Source organism: Lissotriton helveticus, chromosome 9 (assembly GCF_964261635.1).
Source record: "Lissotriton helveticus chromosome 9, aLisHel1.1, whole genome shotgun sequence".
Lineage (NCBI taxonomy): Eukaryota > Metazoa > Chordata > Amphibia > Caudata > Salamandridae > Lissotriton > Lissotriton helveticus.
The window spans coordinates 736,373,553-736,397,533 of NC_136070.1; the positions used below are offsets into that span (position 1 = coordinate 736,373,553).

Consider the following 23,981-nt stretch of genomic DNA (forward strand, 5'->3'; position numbering starts at 1 on the left):
TCCCTTTGGTCATTTTATTGGCCAGATTTGTTGTGGCCGAGCAGTCAAGGAAATGATTAGATAAAGTTTGTTATTTTACGTTTGTCAGAGCAAAACAAGAAATTAAAGAACACCTGCTGAAAATTACACTTAATTTATGAAAATGTCACACATGGCAATCTGAAACCTTGGCAGCTATGGGGGCATGGCGAACACCTGCTGAAAATTTCAGTAGTGGAGTCGGCACATTTCGTTCCCCAGCGAGCGATGATGTGTGCTTTCATGTGAGGAGACCAAATCTAGAAAACAAATCAGCCTCTTTCTATCCCCCACTATAGCAGTCATTATTTATTATCTGTACTCGAGGTCAGCAAGTGGTAAGCACACTGCGCCGGTTTTTGCAATAGATAATCTGACCGTATTACATTAACTGACCGCTAAAATTTACAGAAACATTATTTTATTTGCAGTGGCGCGGCGCGCACTGTCAATGAGTGGTGCAGATCTGAGTCCTCGTTTTGTTTAACAGTAGGATCAGCTTAGAAGAGAACTAAGGTGCTTCATTTTCTGGTACTTTCTAGCAGTTTTAACATCTTCTTAGAACGTCTTGATACTCAAATGGGTGTAACAGCTGATATTTATATGTTTTCCTGGTTGTCATTGCTTGATTTTGGTTGCGAGAAAGTGTCACTCACAATTGTTGAAATGTCACTCATAATTACACTTAATTTATGTCACACGTGGCACACTGAAACCTTGGCAGCTATGCGTGTCTCAGCTTCACTCTCTGGTGTAATTTCTAATATTTATGCTTTCCTCGTTTTCATTGCTTGATCTTGCTCGGGAGAAAGTGTCACTCATAGTTGTTGAAATGTCACTCATAATAATTACATTGAAATTATGAAAATGTCACACATGGCAGTCTGAAACCTAAGCAGCTCTGAGTACACAAATAGCACTCTCGCTTTTATATTAAAAAGATCACGGGTATTGCATATCGAAGCTCATTTCAATGTCATGGAAAAGGAAAAGCGCACGACACAACAGAGAAAAATCGCATTCGACCGTCGAGTATTCGCCAAAGCCCGCCCCTCCTGTTAATTGCTTAACGTCGAGTCAGTCTTCCATTCAGCGCATGCGTTTATCTCTTGTTGTTTATCAACTGCGCAGAAAGCGGTTCAACATCCGGATAGAAACGGTTGGAAAGTTCTACCAGGGGCGGTGAAGAGTTCGTTGGGTTACGTAGCATATCATTCCGCCTGAGAGGCGAGGCTCTGTTTTTCTCTCTCAATAGTAGCAGTTTGTCAGATTGTCAAACTTCGAGCTCGAACTTGTCCGAATAGAAACACTCACGTTTCAGAAAGATATGATGTGAACTCTCGCAACGACGTCTGTAAACGCAGTATTACTTGTTACTTTATTTTTAATATATTTGAGTGGCGTTGCTGGAAGTTTCGACTTTTAAATAATGGTGGAAGGCCGACCTTAAACTGTTCGCTTTACAGCCCTGACAATACTTTTTCTAAAGCATTTTTTGGTAATAAAAAGGTGTGACCTACTTTCCACTGTGACGCAGTGGCGGAAGGATATGTGTGTGATTGAGCCCTACGTCACCAACCGTATAAAATCTCCCAAGCGTAAACATGTTGACAGAACAGACTGGTAGGCGGGAGTGAGCTGGCGCTAGGCATGGTTGGATAGAAAAATGTATATTTTTTTAGTTTAGGAGAGGCACGTTCTTATATTTGGTTGCGTGTGTCCATGGCGATCCGCTGATATTTTTTAATTGCTTTAAGCCTGGTACGTCGGAAATTTCGGAAGGGGTGGGTGGAGTCCAAAAGGTTATGACATTTATTTAAAGTCGAATGAAAGTAGTTGAACCTAGAGATAAGGATGCGAACTGGAGCGACTAAAAGGGCAAGAGGAGTAGGATCTGGGCGGTAGCGGCCGCAGAGGGAGAAAGACGAGATACGAAGGATGAAGGTTTTTCGAGATATGGGCGGTTGGTGTCTTGGTTTTGTGGCATACTGGGGTCATTTGCGACTTGAGCGCAATAAACAGTGTCTATGGGCGAGGCCGGTTCTCCACCACCCCCCGGGTTCCTGATTGCTTCCGTGGGTCGCATTGCGACCCCGTACGAATGCCCGCAACTTTCAACGTCTACCGTCTGAGTCCGCTACTTGGCGTTGCTGATAGTGTGAGCGGGCGATAATTGGCGTTTTTATTGATCGACCGAGTGGTCTGTTGACTCGATTCCAGGTAGAACCCTTAGCGTGTGTGTGTGTGTGTGGGGGGGGGGGTGACTTGTAACCATTATGTGCAGACTCTTGCAGGTACCGCCCATCCCGCACCTGGAGCAGCCGCAGTCCAGTGAACCCGCTTCAGCTGTCGCAGCCTTGGTCTTCCACTGTCGGGCCATCGCGGATCTTCATTATCATCATGGCCCCACCCCACTCTGCCCATCTCCTTGTGGTCTGTTTCGTTTTACCATTAAAACGTGGTTTAACGTATAAGGGGATGCCAGTTACTTTGGATAGAAGCATTAGCCACATTGCGCATGTCTTGCAGTGCATTTAATGTGTCTTAACGACGAACCTAAGCTTCGGTAGTTCGTATCGCACCCCCTTTTAATGCCTGCTATGACTGTGCGGTTATTTTCACAGGTTAATAAATGCACTTGTGTTGGTGGTGGTAGGTCCAGTGTCTCCACGGGGTTTTATAAAGTATTTTATATTTGTGTCAGAGATATGGACCTGGGAACGAAACTTAATGTGGCAGGAGATTGCCTGACTTGGCAGGAATATATGGTAGTTGCTTGGCTAATATCCACTATGCAACCTCTCTACTCGTGAGGTGAGTTGAATGGTGTGTACGACCTGAAGCTAATATGACGCATTTTCTCTATTTGAATAGTTTTTCCCAATGTGAGCTTGTGGTATTTAAAATGTTTTATTCCTGGTTCATCGAGAGGATTTTTTGCAAATGCCCACTTTTTTATTTTTTATGCTTAATTCAGATTAAGCACATTTCTGTGCGCGTGGTTACTTGGTTGGTCTACCATTACCTGATATTTCCATTCCTAGTATGGCAGTCACTGGTATTTATTGGTAGGTATGGATCTGTTTGGTGCAACTATTAAGCTTTTTTTATTCAGATTGTAAACTTTCACCCGGGCAGACATATGGACTTTATTTGTACAGTTGTATCGGACATGGTGCTGATGATGATGGCAATAGTGAAGATACCTTATTTTTTTTCTTGAAAGTCAGGAAATTGTACCCTACTAATTATGGGCAGCCAGTGAAGAGTTGTGAGTGCACCCTGACTGGTTTTTGGAATACTCGACAGTATCCAGGCTGCAGCTTTCTGAATAATTTAAAGGTGTTTTTTTAGTCCCTGACTCGGTGCTTCTGAATAAAGCGGATTGCCGTAGTCAAAACGCAACAGAATCAGAACTTGACTCGCGATTTTACGTGAATTTTGGAAACTGTTTCAAGACCCTTTTTTGATAGCTCTGAAGAGGCCAAAACTACCGCCGCCTTTTTTTTTGGGGGGGGGGGTGGTACTTATAATGAACTGACTATATCGTTGCTCTTCTCTGCAAGAGGTCCCAACGTTTGGCAATATGAATGCCTGTGTAAACTCCTTCATTAACTTGCCGGTTTAATTACGGAGACGGCAAACTTACTTATGGTGCTAAGTAATCCGTCATCTGCGGTGTGTCGTGTAGTTAGTGTTGGCCGCGATTATGGAATTACTTCTAGGAAGGATTGAAAATCTGCCAGTTTATTTTTTGGGGGAGTGGGCGGTTTAATTGACTTGCTCTCTGCGTTTTTTTTTTTTTTTTTTTTTTTTTAGGTGTACAGACTAGGTCCAGCGACAGTATGTAGAAAAATGCACGGATCACGCCTTATTGTATTAACCCCCTCTATACCATCGCAAGCAGCTTCTGTGTGGTATGCATTGGATATAAAAGTTTACTGGAAACAATCTGGTTATATCTGACCTATACCGGGCCACTGGGATTACGAGGTTATATAGACGCTGTGGATTTGATGCATTGGCATTACAATACACTCTGCTTGCTGTGTAAATGAAAACGCAACAAATCAGTTAGTGGTTCAAAGGATAAGACCACAGTGGGCAGAACCAGTTTATACGTTAACTGGTCACACTTAATTTGCCGATTGCTTTATTCGGGCACTGACCTGTGGGTATGGAACAGTTGCCCGGACAGTACTGTTGCAATTGGGGGTGGGGGGGAAACGAAATGCTGTTGCAGAATATTCTGTAGTTAAATTAATCTCACTCGCCCCATCACTGCGTAATGACAGTGGCCCCGGTGGTTGCTTTGAAGCGGTCTTATTGGGCAGTGACTCTTCGAGTAACTGAGTTGGAACCGCACGATTTTTAGAAGGGTGAACGTTCCACCATGGTGATTTGTCCTCTGAAAGGCCCATGTTCCGATAAGTAAATTCGTATTTTTTTTTTAGTTCTAACCACTGCGTCAGGAGCGGTTTCGAGCATACACCCAATATATAGTGTATTGATGTCAAGGTGTTTGGGCAATCCTGTTTTTAGCCTTACAGATTACATACATTTTGACTGGTGTCGACGGAAAAGTGACCGAGGGAAAGGAGTCCTGGGCAGGCCTTTACTTCACGGTCTCGGAAATAGAAGCGCTGAAACCCGTTTGCTGCTTTCCCTGAAGCCCACACTGCAACTTGTCAAGTTTGATCCGACCAGAAACTCCGTTTGAAAGATAGTTTGTGATGATACTTTGCACTCCACGAAGGTAGTAGCCCATGTTTCTTTAATAGGCATATTAGGTATTAGTGGGAGAGAGAAGATGAATCATTTAACTTGCTCTGAATTAGCATTGTTCATACATTTTGTTAATCTGCTTGGCTAGAATTCTTCCATAAAGTTTTTTTTTTTACGTAGCTTATTGGAGGAATGTATGCAGTTTTGGGGTGGGTGGAGTTTATTGAAAATGTTTTACACCTTGCAGATTTGAAGAAAAAGGGCTTTAAGATCATCAGCTTTATTTTGGTCTGTGCAGAAAGAATCCGAATGTAATCCTCTGTAACGGGTACTAAGCAGTCCATTTCTGCGGCTATGATTGTGCATTTGTTACATAGAATTTTAGGAACTTGAGGTTGCAGAAGTAGAATTCTCCCTAAAAGAAAAGGTTTGTTTCTGTTGAAACCTTGCTTAATTTTGTGTTGACGATATCTCCTCCTTGACACTTGAAATAAGCATGTTATCTGAGATGCATCCTAGGTGGAACTTTGGACTCGATCATGTAGTACTTAGCAAGGTCTGGGTAATTGAGGTTGGTTGAGAAAGGGGGCGTTTCCATTTGACCCACTGATTTCCAGTTTCGTAGACCATCGTACTTGCTGAGATGATTAACACCTGGGTTCATATAAAACCAGGCTACGGTGCTTCTGCTCAGTATTCATTCAGCAGATTCACTTAACACTGGTTTGGACTGGTGTTTCATGGTGTTTTTTAATTTATTATGGGTTACATGTATTATACGCTACAGACTGCTCGACAACATGAAGCGACCTTGCCTCCACCTACTGTAAAGTTTGTTTTCCTTGGGTGATATACAATTAAATACCAACGTTTAGGAGCCTGTGGAGTAGTTTCTGGCTCTTGTAGTATTCTAATTTAGGTTGTTTGTCATAACTTTTAAGGCAGCTGAGCTAGTAGATAAGATCTTTCTAGTTGTCCTTTTATATTGGTTTGTGGTCTAATTTTGCAACTGGTGTTTTTATTGAAGGTTACAAACACGTGCCTCTTAAATGCAGCTTATTTAAAAAAAAAGTTCGTACTGGGAGGGGAAACTGGGTATAGACTAGACCTAGAGTAACTGAGTCTAGTTTCAATGCATTTTAGGTAGTTATTTGACCGCACCAGACAGACTTCGCGTCACTAACCGTATTGTACAGATGCTGCATTAGTAGACGTAGAAAGTAAGCATGTGTGCCACATTAATACATAGTGACGCCATGTTCGGTTTGGCCATGGTTTGAACTTCAAACCACTTTTGTGGCTCCCCTTTTTGATGGTGACTTGAAATATTTTAGTCCCAAGTTAAAGAATTGACTCCCTTGAGAGGGGTTGAGAGCGTGGTGGGTGGGGCCCGGGATTTCACCTTCTCTTCAGACTTTTTCAGACCTTGAATCTTCAAATGCTGCATGGACCTGATGGATTCCCGATATCCAGTTGTGTTGGCTGCTAAGTGGTGGAACGACGACCACCCAGACGTGCATGGTTAGAGGATTTTGCCTAAACGCTCTGTATTGAATGGGGACTTAGTTCTGCCTGGGGGGTGGTGACTTAATGTCCTGAATGGGGTTCCTATATTTCAAGGTGCCTCTGTTGTCTTGATCATTTTTCTTATAGGGATGATTTACCAGCTTCTCGTGAGGGCAGTAAAGGTCCACGAGAATGTTGCACCGTGAAACTTATTTTGGGGTGGGTCTAATGGTTTCCAGAATCATGATTTCTTAGTTATCAAGTAGAATGCTGTCTAAAATTCAACCGAATTTGCTAGGGTAGCCGTGGTTAGTTTGAGAACGTCCTTAAAGGACAGAACACATTAAAATACATTAAACTAGTTCTTCAGCCTTCACATGTTAATACCCCATTTTTGCTTGGTTAATTTTTTTCTAATGTCTGCCATTTTCTGAATAAAGCTAATAGAACATATGAGGAGTAAAGTCTCTTATGAATGCGAATCATTAAATTCAAAGCAATAGTGAGATACCAGACCATATAGGAGGTTGAGGTTATTTGATGCAGTGTAACTGAAAAGCCAGCAAAGTCGGTTAAACGTTTAGTGCTGGATTTTACCGCATTATGACTGCAGTCTCGGTTAAAAGTTGACCTTTTAGACCGTTGATGGTGGTTTAGAAACGTAAGCAGGTGATACTGCTTGTGTTTTCTCTAGGACTGCATCGCAAACTTGACTTGTTTTGCTTACCGATGCAGTGTGTTTATAGTAGGTTTAGATTGTTTGCACACCGCATCATTTGATCCAGTGTCAGCAGGGCGTTTGCCTGACGCAGGAATGTTTGGGACATTTTTTTATTTTATTTTGTACCACCTAGGGAAAGGCATATACTGAAGTAAAGGGATTGGAATTGTATAGCTTTTTAGGAGGAACTAGAAAAGGAGCTGCAACTCAGTTGGTGTAATGCATAACCTGCTACCCATTTTGTTGTACGTATCCCGTAAACTTCTAGTTTTGAGCCATGGCCACACCTTGTTACACAAACACTGCTAGGTGGCTCGTAGGCCAGTGTTGAAGCAGGGGCAGATTGTGCACCCTAAGGCAAATATTGGAATCCATCTTGTGGATCCGGGTTCGCTTTTGTGGGCAGCATTTGGGGGGGGGGTGATGGAGTAACTATTGTGCACTCTTGCAGATGGTCCTAAATCGGGAGCAAGGACTGCTGGAGCTGGGCAGACCACCTCGAAGGCACACAACGTAGAGCTGGTTCTCTACGTCGTCTCCACTCTTGGATCTCTACCTGACCACGTCTGCTTCCCTGCTTTTTGTATGGTATGCCTTGACTTAAGTTCCTGCAGGGCACCTTAGTTGTATATGTCAATCCTTCTACAGAAAAGGAATGGCAATAGTCTTGCTAATATACTAAATTGGCCATGAAATATGGGTACACTTACTGAATTGTTGGTGGGGGTCTGTAATATTAAAATGCACTGGTAAGCCCACTGACCTGCTGGTATTGGTTTTTTATGAAGCTCTGTGGGCAGTTGGATTTGGAAGCCAATAAACGCTATCTTCAGTTGTGGGTGGTATTAACTATCACTATGTCTGCAGGTGAAATACTATCTGTTCTCAATAAGCAGTCTTTCGAAGTAATGTGCCGTGTCCCAAGTGCTTGAACTGATTGAGTTACATAGAAGGATCAGGAATCTCCCACTTCATATTTGTCTCATCAAGGTATGGTTGTAATTTGAAACGCTTTAGTTGTGTTTTTTTTGGGTGGGGCGGGGGCAATTTATAGTCTCATTTTTACAGATTTTAGACTGAAGAAATAACTCGAATCCTTTGAGGTGTCCTTTTTGCAATCTTTGGACCAGGAGGTGGGAGAGTCGGCCTCGGCAACATCTGCTTACCCGGTCTGAGCCTCTGCAGGTCTCTAGTGTTGCTGCTGCTGCAAAGAAACACCGTTCTTTTGGGTAAAATGAGTTTGTTCTGCATGCCTCGACTGCTGCACAAGTAGTTAAGGAAAATATTAGTTGAATTCACCAGAATTGTAGCGAATCTGTTTGCCTCACGGGGGAGGTGGGTTGGGAGTATATAACTTAAGTAGACTTGTCTTTTCACAGCGCTTTAGGGGTGGAGACCTGTAGACTGCAGCTAGATCTGTCTTGGAAGGAAAATAGCCCAGGCACCGTCTTGGAAAATATCCACAGAGCAACATGGTAGACCTAGATTTGTCCCTAGGTGTGCTACTACTTGGGTGAGTTGACACTGGTGTGGAATGTATTAACCACGTGACTGCATCTTCTCCTACCCCCCCCCCCCAACTGCTTATACTGTTCCATTTTCATTGAGCACATATTTTCTGAAAATTCCTCCTTAAATATTTGTATGGGACTTTTTTAAGTCTAAATTCAACCTGAAATTGCGCATGGAAACTTCCAGACGGCGAGCGCCTTTCGAGGTGTAGTCGAACAGGCTGCGCAACTAACTAACCATAGGTGATCCGATCCGACCCTTCCTAGTAATGAAAAGTGCGTTTCTCGGACTAACTCGCAGTATCTAGTAAACGAGGAAATGGATTTTCTTTCCAGGTTATAACTTCACCCGAGTAGACAATGAGCAGCCAGAAGATGAATGCTTTTCTTGACGATATAAGTAGTTTGCTAGTCGGATTAGACTTCAGGAGCAACGGTCCAAATTGGTGGCGAAGGCAGTTAATCGAAAGGGGAGCGAATTATTTTCTCTGTCGAGTGAGTTCAAGCTATTTGCGATGCTGACAATGTTGAAGGTAAAAGTTAAGCAATGTCATATTTATCATCTAGTTGAATGTAGGAATGTCTGTGGTAAACTATGGCACTTTTAGATTGTGTTACGTGTGGAAACCTTAACGGGTGTATGTATGTACCACTGTTCACCCCCCTACCATGGTAAAGCATGTCATTTTTTTTTTCTATATATATATATAGAACTGTTTGGGGGGGGGGGTGTAACTCTCCTATTTTAGACTTTTCTAGACCATAAAGATGACACAACTGAATTGCTTAGAAGAATGAAACTGGTGGAACCTTCACACGGCCTACCAACTGCAAGCTGAAAGTCGAAGTGAAATAAGTATTTTCAAGAGGTACTAAGCGTATCAGAGGCATAATTGGGCTTTTCGGTTTTAAAGCGCTCTGATAAAATGTAAACATAAGGGAGATTAGCCTAACGGTGTCTGATGTAGCTGCCTCTTATTGCACTTGGGTTTTTGGGGTAGGCGTCTACTATTCTTGAGCAGTTTCATTTTGCCCTTTTACTTATTGCATTTACAGCTCTCGTGGGATAATTTAAACTCCCAGTGTAAGAGTAGCCCAGCAGAATCTTTAACCAAACTCAGATGGTGAAGCATAGTACTCCTTTCTTAATCATGTATGTATGGGGGAGCATGTCTTCGTTACCCATTTGTTTCTCGTGAAAAAATGCTATGTTGCACTTTAGTGGGTGGGGTCAACGTGTTTGCGCTCTTCAGATTATTTGCAGACAAACCGTTACTGTAATTAGACATTAATAGGCCATGGTTACATCCTAACGTCTCATTGTATCTATACCCTCCACACTTGGATTTTTACTGTTAAAAGCAGTTTGTGTGGTATACTTTTGGTAATTTGGAAGTGTACAGGCAGAAGTTATTTGGTGTGTGTGTTGTGTGTGTATATATGTGTGCACAACTTTCTAGTGCCTTTTTATATTGGTCTGCTTTAATTTTAGAACTTGGCAAGACTTGTGTGTGCTTTAAATGGAGGGTCCACACACTCGAGCGCACCTTACAAAACCGGTTATTTCAACAACTGACCAGGCTGGTAGTTTGTATGAGGGGAAACTGGGTTTGGGCTACAGTAGTTAAGTGCAGCATGTTTTGACTAAATGGCTGTTTGGTTGCACCAGACTGTTTTGCTCAATGATGAATTCATTAAGTGAAAGGGCCCAAGTGATGAAGCAAATGTGTATTGTTTCAGGCTTCTTGTTTTTACGGCCAGATCCTTTATTTAAATGATTATGGTGCGGCAATGGACCTAGAAGGGAAGGGGATGGGCAAATACTGAAGTAAAAATACTGGAATAAAATAGTTTTTTAGGAGGCACGAGAAAAGGAGCAGCAACTCAGTTGGTGGATATAGTTCGTGTAATGCATAACCTGCTACCCATTATGTTGTGCGTATCCCGTAAACTTTTAGTTTTTAGCCATGGCCACACCTTGTTACACAAACTCTGCTAGGTGTCTCGTAGGCCAGTGTTGAAGCAGGGGCAGATTGTGCACCCTAAGGGAAATATTGGAATCAATCAGTGGGTCCGGGTTCACTTTTGTGGGCAGCATTTTTTGGGGGGGGGGGTCGTGAGGTAGTAACTATTGTGCACTCTTGCAGATGCTCCTAAACCGGGACAAGGACTGCAGGAGCTGGGCAGACCACCTCGAAGGCACACAAACTAGAGCTGGTTCTCTAGGTCGTCTCTACTCTTGGATCTCTTCCTGACAACGTCTGCTTCCCTGCTTTTTGTATGGTATGCCTTGACTTAAGTTCCTGCTTGGCACCTTAGTTGTATATGTCGAATCCTTATACAGAAAAGGAATGACAATAGTTCTTGCAAATATACTAAATTGGCCATGAGATATGGGTACACTTAATGAGTTGTTGGGGGGGCTGTACTATTAAAATGCACTTGTAAGCCCACTGACCTGCTCGTATCGGTTTGTTCTGAAGCTCTGTGGGCTGTTGAATTTGGAAGCCAATGAACACCATCTTCAGTTGGGGGGGGGGGGGGGTGGAGTTTGGTATTAACTTTCACTATTTCTGCAGGTGAAATACTATTTGTTCTCAATAAGCAATCTTCGGAAGTAATGTCCCGTGTCCCAAGTGCTTGAACTGATTGAGTTACATAGAAGGATCAGTAATCACCCACTTCATATTTGTCTCCGCAAGGTATGGTTCTAATTTGAAACGCTTTAGTAGTGTTTTTTTCTTTGGGGGGGGGGCGTGGGGGCAATTTATAGTCTCATTTTTACAGATTTTAGACTGCAGCAATAACTCGAATCCTTTGAGGTGTGTCCTTTTGCAATCTTTGGATCAGGAGGTAGGAGAGTCGATCTCGGCAACATCTGCTTACCCTGTCTGAGCCTCTGCAGTTCTCTAGTGTTGCTGCTGCTGCAAAGGAACACCGATCTTTTGGGTAAAATGAGTTTATTCTCCATGCTTTTGTTTTACCGCCTTGACTGCTGCACAAGTAGTTAAGGGAAGTATTAAATCCTCCAGGACTGTAGTGAATCTGTTTGCCTGCAGTATTTGATAGTCACGGGGGAGGTGGGTTGAGAGTATATAACTTAAGTAGACTTGCTTTTTCACAGAGCTTTAGGGGTGGAGACCTGTAGACTGCAGCTTGATCTGTCTTGGAAGGAAAGTAGCCCAGGCACCTGCTTGGGAAATATCCACTGAGCAACATGTAAGACCTAGATATGTCCCCAGGTGCTACCTCTTAGGTGAGTTGACACTAGTGTGGAATGATGTATAAACCACGTGACCGCTTCTCCCCCCCCCCCCCCCCCCCCAACCGCTTAGACTGTCCATTCTCATTGATAACCTCTTTTCCGAAAATTCCTCCTTAAATATTTGAATGGGGCTTATTTAAGTCGAAATTCAACCTGAAATTGAGCATGGAAACTCCAGATGGGGAGCGATTTTTGAGGTGTAGTCTTAACAGGTTGAGCAACTAACCAACCATAGGTGACCCGACCCTTCGTAGTAATGAATAGTGCGTTTGTAGGACTACCTCACATTATCTAGTAAACGAGGAAATGGATACATCCCGATAGACAGCCTCCGTATTTATTGTTGGGCAACGGCGTTTGGGTAACAAGAATTTTCTTTCCAGGTTATACCTTCACCCAAGTAGACAGTGAGCAGCCAGAAGGTTAATGCGTTCTTAGCGATATAAGTAGTTTGCTAGTCGGATTAGGCTTCAGGAGCAACGGTCCAAATTGGTGGGGCAGGCAGTTAATCGAAAGGGGAGCGAATCCTTTTCTCTGTCGAGTGAGTTCAAGCTATTTGCGATGCTGGCAATGTTGAAGGTAAACGTTGAGGAATGTCATATTTATCATCTAGTTGAATGTAGGAATGTCTGGTAAACTACGGCACTTTTAGATTGTTACGTGTGGAAACCTTAACGTGTGTGTGTATATACCACTGTTTACCCCCTTACCCTGGTCAAGCGTGTCATTTTTTAATGAGTTTTCTATATATAGAACTGTTGGGGGGGGGGGGGGTGTAACTCTCCTATTTTAGACTTTTCTAGACCTTAAAGATGACAACTGAATTGCTTAGAAGAATGGAGCTGGTGGAACCTTCACACGGCCTACCAACTGCAAGCTGAAAGTCTGGTTGGAAAGAGTTATGGATAAAGAAATCTAAGTGAAATAAGTATTTTCAAGAGGTACTAAGCATATCGGAGGCATAATTGGGCTTTTCGGTTTTAAAGCGCTCTGATAGAATGTAAACATAAGGGAGATTAGCCTAACGGTGTCTGATGTAGCTGCCTCTTATTGCACTTGGGTTTTTGGGGTAGGCGTCTACTTTTCTTGAGCAGTTTCATTTTGCCCTTTTACTTAATTGAATTTACAGCTCTCGTGGGATAATTTTAAAAACTCCCAAGTGTAAGAGTAGCAGCAGAATCTTTAGCTAAACTCAGATGGTGAAGCATAGTACTCCTTTCTTAATCATGTTTGTATGGGGGACCATGTCTTCGTTACCCATTTGTTTATCGTGAAAAAATGCTATGTTGCACTTTTGTGGGTGGGGGGTCAACGTTTTTGCGCTCTAAAGATTATTTGCAGACCAACAGTTACTGTACTCTAATAACTGGTCATGGTTACATCCTAACGTCTCATTGTATCTATACCCTCCACACACTCTTGGATTTTTACTGGTACAATCCGTTTATGTGGTATACTTTTGGATATTTGTAAGTGTACAGGCAGAAGTCGAGTGGTGTGTTGTGTATACATTTTTTGCTTATGCAGGTTCACTTGAATTTTGCGATTCTGTGGCGGTCCACAGATTCCCTTATTGATTTGACACTCCGCCATGTGCTTCTGGACAAGATACAGATATTGACAACGTTTCTTGGCTTGCCCATAACGGATCCGAAGTTCAATACCAAAAAGTGCCATACTTTGTGCAGTGGCAGAAGGTCTGTCTATAGGCTACATTATATACTTTCAGTTGCAGATTACGATCTTTAGGTCTTTAACTGTACTTGTGAGAACCATTTTTCAGACCGTATTAATGTGTTAATATTACAAAATGCTTCAGCTGAATGTGCTGCATCATGCCATACAATCGCTTTTTCTTGCCACATAATGCAATTGGTCCTTTCACATAATTTGATCTCCAGTGGATGGTAAAATGGGCTTGTGACAGTGAGTCTTTGGTTTGGAGTTCCAAATGGTAGCAACCATTCAGGTTATTTGAAAGAAGAGCGTTGAATCTCATTTGTGGCATATCGTCCCTGAGAGCTCCCTCTACTGTGAGTAGATGCCTCGTTTCAGTTATTCCTAGTTGTGCTTCGTTATAGGTGATTTTGAGCGTTAACCAATATAGCATTGCTAAAACAATGTGTAGGCAATTCTGTTTCTAGCTTTTTTTTTTCCAGCTTGATTCTTACCAACCGAGACTTCTCAATTGAATGGAAGCAGCTGATGTGCCAGACTTCACTTTCTTACAAACGGAAGCTCAAACTGCTTGCAGCCTTGCCTGAAGCCCATTTCTGCAACGTCTGGTCTGACATGTCCAATAACTCCATCTGGTTCTCCAGAGACAGTTTGTGGTGACTGTTTTTTTAGGTTTTTTTTTTACATTTTTCTCTTTACGAAGTAGCCTTGTGTTGTGTGTGTATATAGACCTATTCAATCTGCTTCCGGAGGGAAGAGAAGGGTTGTTAAAAGTAGCTTTTTTCTTTTCTTTTAACTCTCCTCCAGGTTGAGTAACACGTTTACTTTTGGTCTATTCTAGCAAAGCCTGCTTCCTGCACCGTTTCTGAGTGATTACCTATTATTTACCAGTGTCCTGGTAGAAATTAACTTTTCCTAGGTTTTACCCCCCAAAAGTTGCCAGATCTTTACTCAAAAGCGTGTTCGGTCTAGTAGCAAGGTTAGCTGGTTACTAGAAGTTTATGCCCCTTTAAGGGGGAATTTATTAGACCTGTAGGTACTGATTTGAAGAATGGAAGCAATCAAGTACTTGTAGGTCCACACAATTTTTGCGGTGTGCCAATTTAGTTTCTTTCAGTTGTGCAGTTTTCGAATGTACCATCAATACTTTATATTGTGTGTATATAGAATTGTACAAATTTACTTGAAGGAAAACTGTTTGCTTTTTTGGCAACCTCGTTTAGTTCGTCTTAATAAATGTGGCATCCCTAATGCCACTTGGAACAATAAGCATGTTCCCTGATGTGTCTTGTAAGGTTTGCCCTTTGGAAGGGGGTGGGGGGAGAGAATATTAAACATGTCTGTGCTTTACAGATTGAAGAAATTAAGTACTTGGAGGTCCCCACATTGCGGTCTGAGCGTAAAGGCTCTGAATGTGAACTGGTAAAAGGTCTCATTTCTTTTATTATAATTGTGTAGCTGTCTACTGTTTCGTACCTGAAGTTGTTAGAAATTGAGTTGTACAAAAGTTTCTATGAAAATGTTTGCCCCTGTGGCAGCCTGGTCTAGTTTGTCGTTGTGAATTCTGCTCTTGGACACAACCGGAATAAGCATATTCTGGGTTGTGGGATGGTTGCTTGAACCAAACGCTGTAGCATTTAGTAAGTTCTTGATCAGTGGGGCTTATTGAGATTCGGGCCATCAGTTGTGATCAGTGGGGCTTATTGAGATTCGGGCCATCAGTTGTTTTGAGCCTTAGCAACACATCTAGTGCAGGTTGTTACACAAACTCTGTGTCTCGTAGGCCAGTGTTGAAGCAGGGGCAGATTGTGCACTCTAAGGGAAATATTGGAATCCATCTAGTGGGTCCGGGTTCGCTGTTGTGGGTAGCATTTGGAGGGGGGGTGAGGGAGTAACGATTGTGCACTCTTGCAGATAGTCCTAAGTCTGGAGCAAGGACTACAGGAGCTGGGCAGACCACCTCGAAGGCACACAAGCTAGAGCGGGTTCTCTACGTCTTCTCTGCTCTTGGATCTCTTCCTGACAACGTCTGCTTCCCTGCGTTTTGTATGGTATGCCTTCACTTAAGTTCCTGCTTGACATTTTAGTTGTAAATGTTGAAACCTACAGAAAAGGATTGACAGTCTTGCTAATATACTAAATTATCCATGAAAAATGGGTACCTTTATTGAAATGTGGGGCGGGAGGTCTCTAATATTAAAATGCACTGGTAAGCCCACTGACCTGCTCGTATAGGTTCGTTATGAAGCTTGTGGGCAGTTTGATTTGGAAGCCAATGAACACAGTCTTCGTAGGAGTTCTGTTTTATGAATTAAAGCGTATCCGAATAATTTGTGGGTGGGCCTGTTAACTATCATTAGTTTTTCAAAGGAAAAGACTATCTGTTCTTTGAGTGTTCTTGAGATAATGTGTGGAGTGGCAAGTGTTTGAAATGAGTCCGTTTTATAGTAGTCTAATCTCCCACTTTGTTTCTGTGTCTCAGCAAGGATATGTTTATAAATTAAAAGGCTTTTTGTTTGGAGGGGGCGCAATCTGTACTCTGTTTTTCAGATTTGAGACTGGAAAAATAACTCTGATCCTTTGAAGTGTATGTCCTTTTGTGGTCTTTGGATCCAGATGGTGGAAGAGTCTACCTCTGCAGCACCTGCTGAAAATTAAAGGCCCCCCATTTCAGATCTCTAGTTACAGCTGCAAAGAGCCACAGGTCTTTTGGGTAAATTTAGTTTGCTCTCAATGCTGTTTTTTTACCTGCTCGGTTACTGTAGTTGCTGTTCGGACAATCAACTATTTGAATCCGCCATGGTTGTGTCTTACAAGTGTTGGCCTGCAGTTTGTTAGCCATGGGATGTGATGGGGGAAGGTGGTATTAACCATGTTGACTTGTCTTTTCACAGAACATTAGATCTGGAAACCTGTAGTGTAACTGCAGCTTAAACTGGATACCAGGTACTGGCTTTTTGGGAGTACCCTGAGCAAAGATATGACTTGTATTTATGCGTCTTGGTTGTTACTATCTTTAGGTGATTCAACATTAGTGTGGAATGGTATACATGAAGCACATAACTGGATTTTAAAATATTTCGGTTGTCTTTCCCAGTCCGTTGATTTCAGGGGCGATAAGGGATTAAGGAAACTAACCCTGTATAGCTGGGACTAGTTCTTGAGGGCAGAGGAGAACTGAAGTGCGAAATTGTTAGTGCCCGGAATGCTCTCCAAGCTGATACTACATTTGGAGTGGAATTAAGGGGTGGGGGTGTGGCCATTTGTATCAATCTGATGAATTGGCCGCCTTTAGTCTTTTCTGCATGGCCTCCCAAGTGGCCGCCTTTAGTCTTTTCTGCATGGCCTCCCAAGTGGGGAATACGAATACTTGTGTTAATTGCACAAAATACTATCCAACAAGTGCTGCTATTCTATTGCCATCTTCTGTACTCTTTAAGTATAACTTACTTGGAGTGCGCTACTAGTGCATCATCTGTCTGCGGCCCATAGTCGTAGGTTGATGCACATGGTGGCGTTTAATACGGGAAGATGAGTCTGAACGGTCTTGTGTTTTTTTTTTGTTTTTTTTAATTGGTATCGTGTTGCTTGTCAGTAACAGCTACTCTATGTAGAAATGCATGGAAGAGGTACATATTGAGGTCTTGTATCTATTCCCTTCACAATCTTCAATTTTTGTTTACTACCATTACCGGCAGCTTGTGTAGTATCTTCAGCCGTTAAGTTTACAGACAGAAACCATTTTACATGGTCTGAGTTGTGAGTGGGTGTTTGCATATTAAGCTTTCACGGGTACACCTGAATTGTGCTAGTCTATGGCTGCAGTGTTATCCCTTACTGATATGCTATAGTCCGCCATGAGCTGGACGAAGTACAGATATAGTCCAAAACGTTTCTTGCTCATATGGGAGCAGAAGTGTAATCCTAATAAGTGCCATACTTCGTGCAGTGGCAGAATCCTTTATACATTAAATGGTATCATTTCATTTGCTGTTTACTGTCTTAAGGCCTTCAGCTGTAATCAAGAGATTAAACCATTACCCAGGCAGTATTAACTGTGTTAAAATTACATAAAGCAGCAACGGCATTGACATAAAGTTCCCCTATTCTTGTCCCATAATGCAAGTCGACCATGCCACATAATTTAATTCTTAGCCCACATAATTCCAGATGCCCCGATGAATGTTTCAACTGTCCTGTGACAGTAAGCCTTTGGTTTGGAGTTCCTCTGATTGCAACCAAAAGGTTTTTTGAAAGATGAGTGTTTATTCAAATTCGTGGCCTTGGTTCCCTGAGAGCCCCGTGTACTTGATAGTAAATACCTCGTTGCCTGTTATTTATAGTTGTGCTACGTTGTGGGTGGTTTTGAGGTTCCAACCAACCGTGTATATTGCTGTGAAGGTCTGGGCAATTCTGTTTATAGCCTTCTTCCAGATTAAACTTTGACTCGGTACACGGAGAAGTCACCATGAATGGTAACCACTGATGGGCGAGAATGCACTTTATTAAAATTGGAATGTCTGAAGCAAAGTCTGCAACTTCTGACCTGACCAAGAAAACTATTGCGATCTTCGAGACCGTTTGTGATAACTTCCCCCCCTCCATTTTACACTCTACAAAGTCTCTTAACAGGTATGTTCAGTCTGCTCGGGGAGGGAGGCGGGGTTGTTAAACTTGTAGTTTTTCTTTCTCTCACAGGTTAATTTGCCACGGTTACTTTTGGTCCATTTTGGAAAATAATGCAGGCTGAGCAGTTTCCAAGTGCTTAAACTACCAGTGTGTGTCCTGGAAGAAATGTACATACTTCAATGGGTTTTAACCCTAAAAAAAAAATGTGTTAGAACTTTCCTCGAAAGCGGGTTCTAGCAAGGTAAGCTGATGACTAGAACAATATGTATGCCTTTGGTTAGGGGGAGTGGAGGGTCATAGGAAGAAATAAAGTGTTTTTTAGGTCCACACCTAAAAACCACTTGCCAATCTTATTTCATCGTTATGGTGTAGTTATTTATGTACTGTTTGTTACCTTAGGTTTATAGAAATGGAATTGTACAAAAAGGTCCCTAAAATGTTTTCTCCTGAGGCAGCCTTGTCTAGTTTGTCGTAATACATGTGGCTCTTCGGCACCCAAGCAATAAACTTGTTCTCGTATGTATCGTAGGTGTTTTGCTTGGACCTGAGCCTGTAGTACTTTGTTATTGATCAGATTAAGGTCCGGGCCATCAATGGCTGCTTTACCATGGTTGTAGACGAGAGTACTTGAGCCGAGGTATGGCTGGGTCCATATATAGCTACATGGATAACGATGAATGTAGAGCTCATTCAGCTTAAAACCGGTACCCTTAAAACGCTTACGGTACTGAAACTTCTTGATGTGGTCACCGGAAAGCTAATGTTGTCCTTGTATGACGACAATTAAAATCAGGCTTCTGGAAAAGTTGCTTCACTTGCCTTATTCATATTAAGGTTACTAGTCTTGAGTGTGGTGATCAAACCAGGAAAGTTTCTAGTTGATTCTTTTTGTTCTGTGTGCTTTTAGGACTGGTGAAGACTCGGCGTTTGCCTTAATGTGCACCTTACGATAGTTTATATCAACAAGGGAGCATACTGGGTGTGGGATAACTGGATTCAGACTAGTACTAAGGTCTACTTTTGGAATAGATTAGAGGTTTACATTTTTACCTAGTACCTCCATATAACGAAAGCGGTTTGGCTGCAATGGAGCATCAGATAGTGAAAACGCAATGGTGATTGGTGACAAGCCAACTAATAATAGGGTGAGCCAAGCAAAAGGTCTCGTTCGGACCTTCAAGCCCCACACTGAGCCGAGCCCTGGCAATGGTTGCCATGTAAATTCTACAGCAATCACGTGTTATGTGGTAAAGTCTCAACATAATGAAAAAAGTTTCTTTAACATGTGAAGCCTTAACATTGACTCATTTTAGCACTGCACTGAGGGTACATATTAAGAGTTATGTACAACTGGTACAATACAATTTAAGCGGGGAAGCCTCCCGGGTTTCTGATTTCAATTTGTAAAAATCAACCAGTAATGAGCCTCTAGATGTCTTCCCTGATATTAAGGCTTTATTTTGACCACTTTAATTCATTTGCTGAAGTTTTTAAATGCAGTGTGAACGCCACTCGAAGGCTGAGTAGTACTTATTGAGATATTGATGTGCCCAAAATGCTGAGTCCGCTCACTCTAATCTGGTTTCACCAGTATCAGTCCTACGTTCTGCCAGTAATGCAGTATCCAGGGTAGAGTGAGAAGAGCAGGCAGAGAAAGCACATGAAAGCTCGGCTCCTTTTGAGCTCGGAGGTTCCAACAGGACCTCTATCTGGGCCCGAGACAGGCTTCAGGCTTAAGCTTTCAGTGCCTCGCCTACCTCTTTGCTGATTTATCTAAGTGGTAGTCCCAGGTGTTAAAGGCAAAAGTGTACAATTTCTGGCTTCTTGACTTTACTGATGAATCCTTAAAACGGCTATGCCGAGGCAATGGACCTAGAAGGGGATAGAACGCTTTAACTCTGGTTATTATGAAGCTACTAACCGTGATGTACAGATTTTGCATTTGACTCGTTGTAGAAAGCAAGCTAAGCTTCACTCCATGCATAGCGAGGCCGTGTGCGATTGGGGCCTTGGTTTTAAGTCCAGACTGGTTTGCGGCTTTTTAGTCCTGTGAATGCTTGCACAAGTACCCGGACTTTGTATTTGGGGTAGGTGAAGTTTGAAATATTTGTTGGTCCTAAGTTTAAAGAATTGCCTCGTGGGGGAGCTGTAGGAGAATGTGGTGGGCCTTGCTTTTCTTACGAACTTTTCAGACCCTGAATCTTCACATGTTGAAAGAAGCTGATGGTTCAGGATATTCAGTTGTTGACTGCTAGTTGGTAAAACGACGACCACCCTGACTTTTTTTTTTTTTTTTAGTTTTATATAGCGCGAACTAGACACGAGGTATCAGAGCGCTTTACATAATACAAGTTACATGGTATTGCCTGCATTTCTGGATGCTTCTCTGCAGGGCTTTAAGTGAGCTTGGTCCTACCAGTGCTCCGCACCAACAGTTCTAAAAAGCAGGTGCTGAGACTGACTCCAATCGGGCATTAATTTTTGCCCTCACCATCGTTGAATAGAATCATCTTAACTCTGGCAGTACCACCCTTCCATTTATTGTAACCTCAGACTTGTTATAGTTTTAGTCTCATTATTTCTGAATGGAAGCATTTTCTCTCTATATCCTATAGTTGCTGCTTTATCTTATGCAGCTAACAACCATTGATCAAGCCAATAGCCTTGGCTTGTTAGTGTAATTTTACTTGCTGTTTTCTATATCTGGGTGCAACAGCAAAATGCCAGACGGGAGGAACATTACAGATTTTTAGCTTGGGTGTTTTTAAGCCCCACCCTTGATTAAATCAGCCATGCCCATTCAAGATTCGAACCCCCCCCACCACCTCGATGTTTTTTTTTTTTTTTTTTTTTTTTTTCCCCTAATCCGAGTTAAAGCCCTGCTCTTCTTTTCTATCGTTAAAAGGCTCTTGGGTATAATGAAAGGGTTTTCTTTTGGGATCAATAAGAGTCCACAAGAATATTGCTGTTCCATAGTACTAATGTATGAGGTGGGTCCTATAGTTTTCAGAATCGCTGTTCACCGATCAGCATCTAACCAAATGCTTGAAAGCAACATCTCCTGGAGGCTAGCAGTGGTTCGATTACAGCTGCCCCTTTTAAAAAACCTGCGGTTCTAGTATAGTTCAATATTTCTGCTGCCTACAACCGGTCGTAATGCTCTGTTGGTTGGTTCTAGCTTAACGTTTTTGCTACAAGAGGTCCCCTTTTTTTCCTGGGCACATTTAATATAGCCGAAGGACATGGGTCCTTCCGTTTAGGAAGTCTAATCCTTCTCACTAAACTTCATGAGAATAGTCAAATAAGTGACCTACGGGGACGACCCAGGTTATTTTATGCACTGTAACTGAAAAGTTAGCAAAAGCGGTGATCTTGTTATACTATACTATATTTGACAGGTCACTTGTTGCAAATTTCATGTAGAGGAACGCTTGGTATTTGAGTTGAAGGTGAGTGGTTATTGGATCAAAAATGCAAAGAATGGTGAGGAGAACCTGAAGGTATGTAGATGGCGATTGTGGTCTTAAATGGGGGGGGCAATAACTTGTGGACTGTTTCAGATTATTCAGATCTGGAGCAATGAGAGTGCAGGATCCGAGAAGATCACCACGAATGCCCACGCACTAGCTGCTGTTTCTCTACATTGTCTGCTCTTGGATCTCCCCCGACACGTCTGCTTACCTGTATTTTGTATCGTATGCTTTAACTTCGGTTCCTATTTGGTGTCTTGGGTTCTAAATAGTCACTCGTTATGCGGAAAAAGGTTAGTCTTGTTTGAAATTATCCAAGTCATACTGGTACCTCATTGAATTGTGGACGAAATGGGTATGCACCTGCTCTGTGAATGCATTAGTAGTTGATTTTGCAAGTATGTGAATGCTGACTTCGCAGTCCTAATAGCGTGATTTAATGTGCATTAAGTTAATTTGTGGGTGGGAGTGGTCTAACTATCCTTATTTCTGCAGACGAAGACAATGTTTGTTATTTCCAAAGTGTGCTACAAGGGACAAAGACTGGGTATTTACGCTTAGCAAGATTCTTACGACCGCCTATAATCTGCCACAAACTACTAATGGATATTGGAATGTGGTATGTTATTAAAACTTAAAAATCTTCTGTTGATTGGGAGGGGTTGGGTGGTATTGAATCTGTTTACTTGTCTTTTCAGAGCAATGGACCTACCTGGAGCTTACCTGACTTGGGAGGAAGCTTATATCCCTGATAGTTGCTTGGGTAATCAACTCTGCAAGATCTAGGCCCCTCTGTATGTACATTGGTGTCACTACTCTTAAGTGAGTCCAAATAACTGGTGCAGCGCATATGACCGCGTTTTTGTGGGTCTGTGCTCATCCAGTATTTAGTTCCTGGTTCATTACGAGTGTATTTCTCAGTAAAAGACCACTTGCCTTTTATGAAGTTTTATTTTAAATGTAACTTATATAAATTCAATTTGTTTTTGTTTTTTGTGAACGTTTTATGTTGAGTGAGTTGTCTTTTTAGAGACGTTCATGCGACATGCTGAGCAAGCAACTAACTTTAAGTGAAGTTTTCTATACTGTAGTGACTCGTGTTTCTCAGACTATCATTTAGGGCAAATCTGTAGATGCATGCTTATAGACAACCACCGTATTTATTGGCGGGCATGGATGTTTGGGGCAACTATTTGTGGCTTTTTTCTTTCTCAGGTTGTACACATTCACCCGAATAGACCAGATCCTATGCAGCCAGAAAATTCAAGGATTTCCTCGATTTAAATGATAGGTTTGTGATCAGATTATTTTCCGCAGGAGAGACTATACAATTAAGTTCTAGGAAAATGCAGTTAATCGGGAGTGAAGCCTTTTTCTGTATATAGAGGTATTTGGATCTATTGGTAATGCTGGCAACGTTGACTGCAAAAGTAGAGCTTTTTTTTAATATCACTTCAGTGCTGGTTGACTAGAGTAGATAATCAAACCAGGTTTTCTTTTCCTGAGAGAATACAGTTCTCTCAGGTTTTGCTTTTAGCCTGAAAGAAAAAAAAAAAGCAAAAGATGCTGGTGGTTGGCACTCCTGGATTTCAGGACAGGGTTCAAATCCCTGCAGTGTCTTTGCTGTTTTTCTTTTCTTTGATTATTTATATGGCTAGAATTTTATATAACATTTCTCCAGGAAGGTTTTCTTCGTTTTTCCGGCCCCTTATCGGGGGGAAAAAGACTTTAATGATTTTATTTTCCAATAAATACTTCTAATTACAGAGGTTTCTTTTCAAATGTCTCCATGAGCCATAATGTATGTGGAAAATTTGCTATCTACTGCACCAGTGTATGGTGTTTAAAGCTCCTCTCATTGGGTACAACCCTGGACATCACCGGTGTCGTACAGTGTTGCATCAAAGTCTGTTCCCATTTTTAGGTCTCGCCTAAGAACACTTGCTGTTATGAGACCTTTCTCGCAGGGGATTCCCATGTATAGTCATAAGCGCTGAATAGTCACGTCCATGCACGGGGACCTTGGAGCAGTTGTGTATATATTTATCTTGTGTAATTTTTCGCCTTAATTCAGGAAGGCCTGCAAAGCCATTTAAGAAAGATTCTCCAGTATTAGGGGTGTCTTTCATAGATTCACATGCTTGAATATTCCCTGTCGTCGAAGTGGGAGTCCCACGGTACATAAAATAGCAGTAAAATATGCATATATAGATAAAAAAATTACATAATCATACATATATACATATAGATCAATTAGAAATAAAGATATACAGTTAAAGTACCATAGAACAGACAAGCACAAGAAATATGGGGCTGGGCGATTCACCATCAAGTCCATCTCTCAACGATCAATGTGCCGGGTGTCTCCAATGTCCTAGCGGACTCACTCAGCAGGTCCCTCACGGACAACGAGTGGAAACTCAACCAACCAACTCTAGAGTTCATCTTCCGTCAGTGGG

The 23,981-nt window shown here is 42.1% G+C and overlaps 1 long non-coding RNA gene across 1 annotated transcript; it reads left to right on the forward strand.

The window, feature by feature from the left end:
* Positions 1–1,633: 1,633 nt before the first annotated feature.
* On the forward strand, positions 1,634–23,084 carry LOC144781837 (uncharacterized). Its single transcript, XR_013601074.1, has 2 exons — positions 1,634–22,141; positions 22,221–23,084. It is a non-coding gene; the product is annotated as an uncharacterized LOC144781837 (long non-coding RNA).
* Positions 23,085–23,981: the final 897 nt, after the last annotated feature.